Below are 10,569 nucleotides of genomic sequence, written 5' to 3'. Positions count from 1 at the left end.
GTCCCCGCGCGGAAGGAGGGGTGGCGGGGAAAGCGCGCGTGCGCCCCGCGCGGGGTGTGAAGGGCGGGAAGGGGGCGGGCACAGCGGGACCCAGGCCCGGGGCGCGGCCCGCTCGGCCTGCTCCACTCCGGCCCCGCTTGACCAGGCCGCCGCGTCCGCGCGCCGCGCCCTCCGGCCCCAGCGGCCGCCGGGCTCGTCACGTGACCGCCGAGGTCGGCGCCCGGGGAGGGGGCGGGGCAGAGGGGCGGGGCTCCCGGCGGCCCCTGGGGCTGCGGGGCCCAGCCTGCCGGGCGCCCCCTCTCCGCGGCGCTCCGTCTGCTCCCCACGCCCTTCTGGATCCGCTCTGCTCAGAGGTCCTCCATTTGGTGCGCGGAAACCCAGAAAGAGTGAGCGCGGTCAAAGCGGGGAGTGGCGGGGCCTCCGGGTCTCCCGGGACCCCCAACACACAAACAATTCACCTTCCTGTGTGTGCAAGCTCAGGCCTCCTGGAACCATTCGGCTTACGGGGAATTCGAGTTTAAGTGCACGGGAGTCCCCCATTGCCTGCAGGCAAGCTCTGGGCAGATCTGGGTTCAAATCCCAGTGCCCCATGCCTGGGGAGGGGCGGGGGGGCAGGAATGGAGCCCCAAACTCCTAAGAGTGCCTCATCTGTGAAATGGGACTTACCCGCCCATCCCTCGGGTGTTGAGAAAATGAGATAGTGCGGGCCAAATGCTGAGAGCACGTGAGCGCTCCATAAATGTTACCTGCTGTCATTTTTATTATTGCCGTTTTTATGAAAAGGGGTTTGAATCCCAGCTCCATCACTGCCTCTCTGTGGGCCGTGTGGATCCTGTGGCTGCTGAGCCAGCCAGTTTTCCGCGCTGTAAAATGGGGACCAGCCTCTTCTTCGAGGCTGCTGTATGCAGTTGGCGCTCCACAAATGCAGGCGGAGGGTGGAGGCTTCTCCACAGTCTCCCAGAGCCTCTGGAGAGTGCCGCTTGGCTCATGGCCCACCCGCATTCCCTTTACAACCTGGTGACCGGGCCAACGGCGGGTCCCCGGGGTGCGAAGCGGGGAGCGCTCCCTGGCGGCGGTGCCTGCACAGTGGCGCCCTCCCGGGATCCTGCAAAGTTATGGGCACCTTGGTAACTCGCGGCTGTCCGTGGGTTGCGTCGCCCCAGAGACCAGGGCGCGATGTTTTCTCGTTTTCCTGTGCGAAACTCTTTGGGAAAGAAAGAGGAGGAGGAGAAATGATACCAATCCAGGATCTGTCCATTTCTCTCCCCTCCCGAGGTCCCCACCCGGTCCAGTCTCTTTCCATCTTCCCTCCCCGCACAGTGTTGGCTGCTCCTTTCAAGTCTCTCAGCTCTGCCTTCCACCTCATAGTCTGTTTTCCCCTTAACAGACCAAGGATGTCCTTGAACAACTGTGTCAGTTCACGTCCCTCTTCTGCGTAGAGCCCACAAGGCCCTGCACGATCTGCCCCCCCCCCCCCACCTTCCTTCTCTCCTCTCCTCCCACTTCCCACTGTTCACTCCCTCCAGCCACATTGGCCTCCTGGCTGTTCCTCGAATATTTATGGATTCAATGAAAGAATCCTTTGAGCTAGTTCTTTTGCCCCGGATTTACAGATGAGGAAACTGAGCCTCAGACCGAAGCCCCTACCCCAATTATGTACCCAGGATGTTTATGGTCCTTGCCCTCAGGGACAGGGTACCTTCCTGTGATTCTCCAGCCCCCCCATTTTACAGATGAGGAGGATGTGGCAGAGTAAGGCTCCGAGCCAGCCCAGGGACGGGCCACCCTTGACTAGGGATGGGCCTTACGTTGCCTGCCAGGTTCTAGGCTCTCTCCCCGGACGGAGCTGGGGAAACCTGCCAGGTTCTCACTACAACCTTCCGGCATTCCTTTACTCCGTGATTATTTATGGATGCCAACCCGGGACTTCGGTGGCACTAGAAACAGAGTCAGACTCCAGGCTTGAAACTCGAAGACCAAGGATTTCTTGTACAATTTCAACCAAACATGATAACTGCAGCTGCTCTGGCCTCTCTCCATTCTGCTCTGGGGCCTTGGAAACCACCTCCACCTCTGCCTCCTGGAAAACCTGTTCCAATCTCTCCGGAGCTCATAGGGAAAACTTCCCACCCCTCACCTGGTCTGCAAGGTGGTTCTTTCAGGCCTCTAACCACCTGTCCGGCCACATCCTCCTTCAGAGCCCTCATCCCCACCCAGCAACACTGACCTTCTCTCTGTTCCTCAAGTATTCTTACCTGGCTTCCAACCTCAGGGCCTTTGCAACAAATGTTCCCTGGCCTGAAGTGCCCTTCTATCACATGCCCTCAAGGCTGGCCTCTTCTGGTCATTTAGGTCTCTGTTTAAATGTCACCTCCTCTGAGAGACCTTCCCAGATTACCTCCATGCCCTGTCATACCTGGCCCATGGCCCTGTTTCATTTACTTGCAATGTCACTCCTTTCTGAAATTGCCCAGGATCTGGCCTGAGCTCACTTAATCTTTGTGGAGTGAGTGAGTGGACGCAGTGTGAAAAGAAAGGTATTCCAGGCCTGTGGAGGCCTTGAGGAAGCAGTCACTCCACGTGGAGAAGGCAGGAAGGATGGCACTGAGGTTGAGTTGTGAAGGACAAATTAGGAATTTGCAAAGTAGATAAGAAGGAGAAGGGTATCTGGTGGAAGGAACAGCAGGAGCAAAGGCCTAAAGGTGGGTGAGGAAGAACCTGGCATGCCCTGATGGCTCGACCTTCCCCACCCCTCACTCATTCTACTGTGGCCTCATGGTCTCTTTACTGCTCCTCAAACATCAGGGCCTTTGCACTCCCTGTCCCCTCTGCTTGCAATGCTTCTTCTCATCTTGGCATTCTCTCTTCCTCACTTCATTTCCATCTTTGCTCACTTTCGTAGAGAAATCTTCCACATCTCCACCTGAAAACAAGTCCCATCTCCTCCCTTCCAAAGTCTATCCCTCACATAGCTTGATTTTTCTTTCTTGCAAATTTAAATAAATTTGACTCTACTATTTTCTTTCTCATCTTTCTTGACCAGGAAGATGCCAGTTCCCCAAGACAGGAATTGTCTGTCTTGTTCATTGCTGAGTCCCTGGTTCCTAGAACGGGTTTAGCAAAGAGAAGCTCAATAAGTAGCTGCTGGATGTACAGATGGATGAACAAGCGTGGCATCACAGGGGCATGGCGAGGGTTTGTAGTGCTGATGAAACCGGAGTGGGGGGGGGGGCAGGCTCCAGATGTTGCAGATGGTGGGGTGGAGTTCAGACTTGACCCTGAGAACTGTGGGAGCCAGATAGATTCTTAGCAGGGGAGGAACTGAATGAAATTTGTTTCTCTAAAGATAAGGAAGGCTCTTTGCTAACCAAGTCTCCACCAGTAGGGGCCAGACAAAGAAATGGGAATGGATTTATCTAACAGCAGAAGAACTAAATGTATCAACAAGGCTAAGTTCAAAAACAACTCCTTGAGGGGGATAAAAAATCAAATAGGAAAAGAAATCATACCATTTGATACTGTTGATATCCATTACTAAGAAAACCAGAAAGTGAAGCTATATGTCAAGTTTGTGGATAAGTATGGATTAGTATGCGTGTAGGGTGCCTTGCATCCTGACTGAGGAGGGCCAGGCTACCTGGGTTCAAATTCTGGAACCATCACACACCAACAGTGAGACCCAGAACAAGTCACTTCACTGCTCTGTGCCTCAATGTCTTCATCTGTCAAAGGGGATGATAATAGCAGAGCCGACCTCATAGGGTTGCTGGGAGGCTTAAATGAATTGATTCTTGTTAAGCACAGAAGAGGGGTGTGGTCATTGTTCAGTCTCACTATTTTTACTGAGGCTGTTTCTGCAATGGGGGAAGGGGAATGGGGTTGGGGAGGTGACCATAAGTGACTACCACTTTAACTATAATGTGTTATGTCTTTTATTTGTAATATTGTTTTGATTGATGTACAATTTACCTGTGGTAAAGTACTCAGATCTTTTGGTGCACAACTGTGAATTCTTATATATGTATACACCCCTGTGGCCACTCCCCTGATGCAGAAGTTCACATGTGTCCTTTCTCAGGGAAACTCTTCCTATAGAGTCTATCATCATAGATCAGTGGTTCTCAACCTTCCTAATGCTGCAACCCTTTAATACAGTTCCTCATGTTGTGGTGACCCCCAACCATAAAATTATTTTCGTTCCTACTTCATAACTATAATTTTGCTACTGTTATGAATCATAATGTAAATATCTGATATGCAGGATCTATTTTCATTGTTACAAATTGAACATAATGAAAGCATAGTGATTAATCACAAAAACAATATGTAATTATGAATGTTTTCCGATGGTCTTAGGCGACCCCTGTGAAAGGGTCGTTCGACCCCCAAAGGAGTTGCGACCCACAGGTTGAGAACCGCTGTCATAAATTAACTTCACCTCTTCTTAAACTTCATACTGCATGGAATCATGTTATGATTTTTGTAATGTCTGGATTTTTTTTTAGTCTGGATTCTTTCAACATGCTTTGTTTTATTTCTATTAAAATAAAATCCACATACCATATAATTCACTATTTTTTAAGTGTGCAACCTAGTGATTTTTAGTTGTTATGCAAAGTGCTGAGGTCCCAGAAAACCCTGATGTATTGTTCTTGGATTCCCCCAAAACATAACACAGAGGACTGGCTGTGAAAGACATGGGATTATTAAGATTTACATGTGCACCAGTGGCGACTGACGGGTGAAGTTGAACCTCTAAGTCCCATCCAGCCTACGAAAGGGCCACATGCGGGGGAGGGGCGCCGGTGGCCTCTGGTGCTTTCCCAGCACAAGGTTTTATAGAGTACAGAAAGCAGAAAAACAGGGCATATGGCGGAGGGTGTTTTCCAGCAAGCTGTGTGAGGTCAGAACTGCTAGCTGTTTTTTTTAAAATTTTATTATTATTTCTTTGCTACTAGGTGTTTTGACTGAGGAGTTGGCTAGGCTCCCAAGGTCTCAGTCCACTTACTGATGGCCTTCACTATATTCCCACAGGGTATAGCATGGGGAGGGGCCCATGTTCCCATTTACCATACATTAGCATATTCACAACGAACATGTTTTTGGCATTATCCATAGTATCCTGTGTCTCAATAGCTCATTCCTTTTTATTTCTAGGGGTATTCCATGGTGTAGATCAGGGGTGGGGAACGTCTGGCCCGACAACCATATAAGGCCTGAGAAATCATTTGGTCTGGCCCTGACAAGGCATTAGGGATGAGTTAATTAAATGTTTGACCAAATATAGCAAGTTAACTTTTAAAAAGTATTTTTTTTTAATTGATTTCAGAAAGGAAGGGAGAGGGAGAAGAAACATCAATGATGAGAATCATTGATTGGCTGCCTCCTGCACACCCCACACTGGGGATCAAGCCCATAACCTGGGCATGTGCTCTGACCAGGAATCAAACCATGACTTCCTGGTTCATAGGTCGATCCTCAACCACTGAGCACACTGGCCAGGCAGGCAGGCTAATTTTTAAGTTGAGAATTTCATATGGCCCAAGAATGATGTTATAAATATCCAAATGGCCCTTGGTGGAAAAAATGGCCCCTGGTGTAGATGGACCACAGTTTCTTCATTCACTTGTTGGTGGACATTGGGTTTTGTGCAGTTTGGGGCTATTATGCATAAACAATATTCATTGCTTATTATCTTTCTGTGGGCAAAAAATATTTCATGTACTGTTAGATCTCTACCTAAGAGGATTACTAAATCATGAGGTAGGTGCCTGTTTAACCCAAAGGGGCTCATCTGGGGTGAACATTAGCAATGTCAGGAGATATGAGAGATTTTTGGTTGTAACCACTGGAGGTGGAGTGGTTGCTACGCATCTGCTGGTCATGACCAGGAATGCTGCTGAACACCCTACAACGGGACCCCCACCACCGCCACAAATGATCTGGCCCAAATAGCAGCCGTGCTGAGGTTGAGAAGTCTGGTCCACCTTCTTACAAACTGCCAACTCATTTTCCAAAGTGACTCTTGTTTTACATGCCACCAGGGCCTCTCCAGCCCCTGGCACTGTCAGTCCTTTTAGCCGTTTGGGCGGGTGTGTCTTAAATCTTTTATATCTTAAAATAATTCTGAACTGATCAAGCCAATATGAAAAATGTTCATGTTTGTTAATCTTGGGTGGTTGGGTGGTGGGTGTACTTTAGGAGGCTCTGATCTTTTTCTTTTCTGGCTATATATTTTTTTGTTTTGGGGGGGGGGGGTTTGTCTTTTTTTAATAGTAGAAGCTCCTCGTGGTTGCATGGATGTGTTTTCCTGTTTTCCCAGACTTCTCAACAGGACTCAGCTGGCTTCAGCAGCCTCCTTCACAACTCATCTCAGATCTAATTACTCCCAAGCTCGCCTCCCACCTGCTTTCCTGGGGCACCTCCTCTTTCTCCCGGGAATGGTTTTCTCCAGGGTTTGCTCTCTCTCTCTCTCTCTCTCTTCTCTCTACCTTCAGAGGATGCTGGCCAAGTCTAATGGAGGGAGATGGTCTAGGCTTGGATCCCTGGTAGCTGTGGGATCTTGGGCCTGGGATTAACTCTCTCTGGACTTCAGGTCACCCACCTAACAATGAATATGCTAAATTGCACACCTCTTTGTGGGGTTCAGATTCAATCTGTGTGTATATATAGGGGGTCCTCAAAAAATGTATGCACACACTTTGAATATTTATAGAGTCAATGTTTATTAAAGTACTTTTCATTTTCAAAATTGAGCTATCAGCCAAAGTGTGTGTACATTTTTTGGGGACACCCTGTATTCAGATTTCTCTGGACAAGGCTGAGCACTGGGGCAGGGCCTAGGGTGAGGAGAATAAGGCAATTACGTACAAAATTTAAGGGGATACCAGAAAACTCAAGATACATAATGTTTTAATGCGATAATTATTTAAAAAGTAATGCAAAGTGTTCAAATAAAGACAGCATCCGTAATCTTGATTTTTTTTTGCTGCCTCAGGCATTAACATGGCTTGGCTTCATGCAGCACTGTTACTGAGGCCAGTCTACTTAAACTTTTAAATATATGTTTTTTAAACATTTAAAAATTTTATTTTTGAATATATTTTTGTTGATTTCAGAGAGGAAGGGAGAGGGAGAGAGAAATAGAAATATCAGTGATGAGAGAGAATCATTGATTGGTTGTCTCCTGTATGCCCCACACTGGGAATCGAGGCCACAACCCGGGCATGTACCCTGACCAGGAATCAAACTATGACCTCCTGGTCCATGGTTCAATGCTCAACCACTGAGACACACCGGCCAGGCATGTCTATTTCAATTTTTAAAAAACATATGTCTTTATTGATTTTGCTTATTTATCTTAAATCCTCACCTGAGGATATTTCTCCACTGATTTTTAGAGAGAGGGAAAGACAGAGAAATATCAATGTGAGAGAAACACATCAATTGGTTGCCTCCTACATGCGCCCTTCTGTCCTCAGGCCAATGTTCTATCCACTAAGCCAAACCGGCTAGGGCTGTTTTTATTGATTTTAGAGAGGAAGAGAGAGGGAGAGAGAAACATCCCCAGGGCAAAATAAAAATGGTTTTAAACCTATGATAAACAAAATATCAAAATTTTAAGCCCTGGCTGGTGTGACTCTATTAGTTGGAGGGTTGTCCTCTGCACCTAAAGCATTATCCTGCCACATATTACAGCCTCAAAATATTTATATGCAGACCAAAAAAAAAGGGAGATTTTGTGGAAAGTAGCCTCATAGGGTGATCTGATCATAAAATCCTACTGGGCAGGTCATGGTGTGTAGACATGCCCCAGGCCCATAACTTCTTTAGTAAAAGCTTTTTCTTTGCCTGACACAAGCCTGTCCACTGTTTCTGTGCATCTAGGTTAACACACCTTTGAAAATGCACTCTTTCAGATTCCTCCTTCTAATGCCTAACCACCCTTTCAGACCCGACCTTCTAAAGCATGAGAGCAGCCCTAGCTGGTTTGGCTCAGTGGATCGAGCGTTGGCCTGTGGACTGGGTCCTGGGTTCAATACCAGTCAAGGGCACATGCAGGCTTGCAGTCTTGATCCCCAGTAGGGGGCGTGCAGGAGGCAGCCAATCCATGATTCTCATTAATGATGTTTCTAGCTCTCTCTCCCTCTCCCTTTCTTTCTGAAATCAATAAAAAAATAATAGCAAAGTGAAATTGTTTTTTTTAAAAGCGTGAGAGCACATAATCTAAATTATCCTGTAATCCAATCCCCTCCTTGATTTCTCCCACCTCCAGGTAATCTTCCTTAGTTTCCTCTTAATTCCAAATGCATAAAATAAGCTGCAAAACTGTTATCTCTGGAACATTTAAGATCTTGCTTGTTGGGGTCTAGCCCCAGCAGGTCCAGGGGTTCCCAAAGGTGTGGTCGGAGTCGGCGAAGAAGGAATGACACAGAGGTAGCGTTCAGGTGATCATCATAGCCAGGTTCTCTAGCCAGGATCTCCAGCCAAGTTCTGTCCAGGTTCTCTTGCCATGTTCTCTCGCTAGGTTCTCCAGCCATGTTCTGTGTTTTATTGTCTTGTTACATCTGTATTTATACCAGTTGATTTTAATCCTATCAATTTCTATTCCAAAGGTTGGGGCGTTGCTTATCTCCATTCCAGGGAGTAAAGATTATGTAGCTTAAGTGTGATTGTTCGTAGTTAAAGTGATTAACTACCTACCTGGCACTTAGTTAAGGGGTTTTATTCCCTCCCTAACTTCAGGGGGAAATCCCTACCTGGGGAAACAACCTTTCTCGGAGAGGTGACCTTGGTTAAAACACATAGCGCCAAGAAGAGGAGCAAACATATTAAGAACAGTATGCCATATACGCCAGGTCCCTTGAAACATATGCTGTGCAGATGTTTCTTCCCTGCAGCGACTGTGTCAAGCAGCAAGGATGGACTGGCTTCCGGCACTTGCTCTCCAGCATATGTCGTCGGTTTGACTCAAACTCTTATAAAAATTCTCTACAGGTGCCCAGCTGGCATGGCTCAGTGGTTGAGCATCGATTTATGAACCAGGAGGTCACGGTTCGATTCCCGGTCAGGGCACATGCCCAGATTGCCAGCTCTATCCCCATTGGAGGTCGTATAGGTGGCAGCCAATAGATGATTCTCTCTCACCATTGATGTTTCTATCTCTCTTTCCCTCTCCCTTCCTCTCTGAAATCAATTATATATATATATATATATATATATATATATATATATATATATATTATTATTATTATTATTAATATATAAAATATATTATATTTTAATTATCTTCAGGTTTGGAAATTTCTTACATTGACACACAACACAGAATGAGGTCCTGTCTGACTTTTTTCATTATTATAAAAGCTTGGACAGCTTAGAATTAATTCCCCCACTTCTGTTCTTGCCTCCTTCAACCCATTTGCCACTCTCCTGTCAGAGTGTCTTATACAAACACAAATCTGATCATGTCACTCCCCTGCTTACAGCCCCACAACGGACACAGAAGAGCAGACAGATGATTCCCCACTGTCTTGGGATGAAGGCTCTGTGGACAATGGATTGCCACACACTGACCATTCCCCACTGCTTCCTCGCCAAAATAGTACTTATCTTGGTGACTGAAGTGTTTTTTGTTTTGTTTTGGGTGGCCCCTTAAATTTTGCACGCCTCACCCTCATTTTGGCCCTGCTGGGCACACCGCAGGTGCCCATAGCTCTGTAATTGGTGTGATTATTACACACAGTACCTATAGTATGAAAGGCCTCCCTCTGGATTGACTGATTTCCCTTCATTGGGCTTTTTGGCTGAAATTGTACCTCTAGGGACTTCAGCTTTATATTCCTTGTCTAGAACATAGACTCCAAGATAGCCGAGGCTAAATGAAATGGAAATGCTAGGATCTCCTTGGAAACAGTGGTGGAAGGGGTAACTGTGTCAGGGGCTTAGGGAGACGGGAATGCTAGAGCAGGCGTATCTTTTTGACCTGCCTCCCCCCTCCAATCCCCAAATCAAAACATAACTGAGAAAAGACGGACTACACCAGGTGTGGGCAAGGACTGAGAGTCACTGGAACTCTCACAGGGTGCTAGTGAAGTGTGAAGGGGAACTACTGCTCAGGGAAACTGAGGATCCACCTGAAACTGATACAAAATAACATTCGATGTAAACTGTAAAACAAGCGAACACACAAAACACCTCGGCATCTACTATAGCTGCACACATGACCTAGGGCCCACCAATCCATTTCCAGGTACTTACCGTGGATAAGTGAACTCATGTTCATAAAAATACCTGCCTACACTTTATTCACAATGACCAAAGACTGGAAACAACCAAATGTCCATCATGTTCCATTGCTATGAAATTCAAGAACAGAGAAAGCTCTAGTGATAGAAATCCACATAGTGGGTGCCTGGGGGGCGAGGCTGGTAGGGTGGTAAGGCGGCGTGTGGCTGACGAGAGACACAAGGGAACTGGTTGGAAATAGTCCACATCTTCACTGGGCAATAGTTACTTAGGTGACAACCTGTTCCCTTTACCGTAAACATTACCTTTCAGCAAAGTACT

The sequence above is a fragment of the Myotis lucifugus genome, unplaced genomic scaffold (assembly GCF_000147115.1).
Source record: "Myotis lucifugus unplaced genomic scaffold, Myoluc2.0 scaffold_310, whole genome shotgun sequence".
NCBI lineage: Eukaryota > Metazoa > Chordata > Mammalia > Chiroptera > Vespertilionidae > Myotis > Myotis lucifugus.
The sequence above is the reverse complement of the archived record's forward strand: the minus strand, read 5'-3'. Positions refer to the sequence as shown.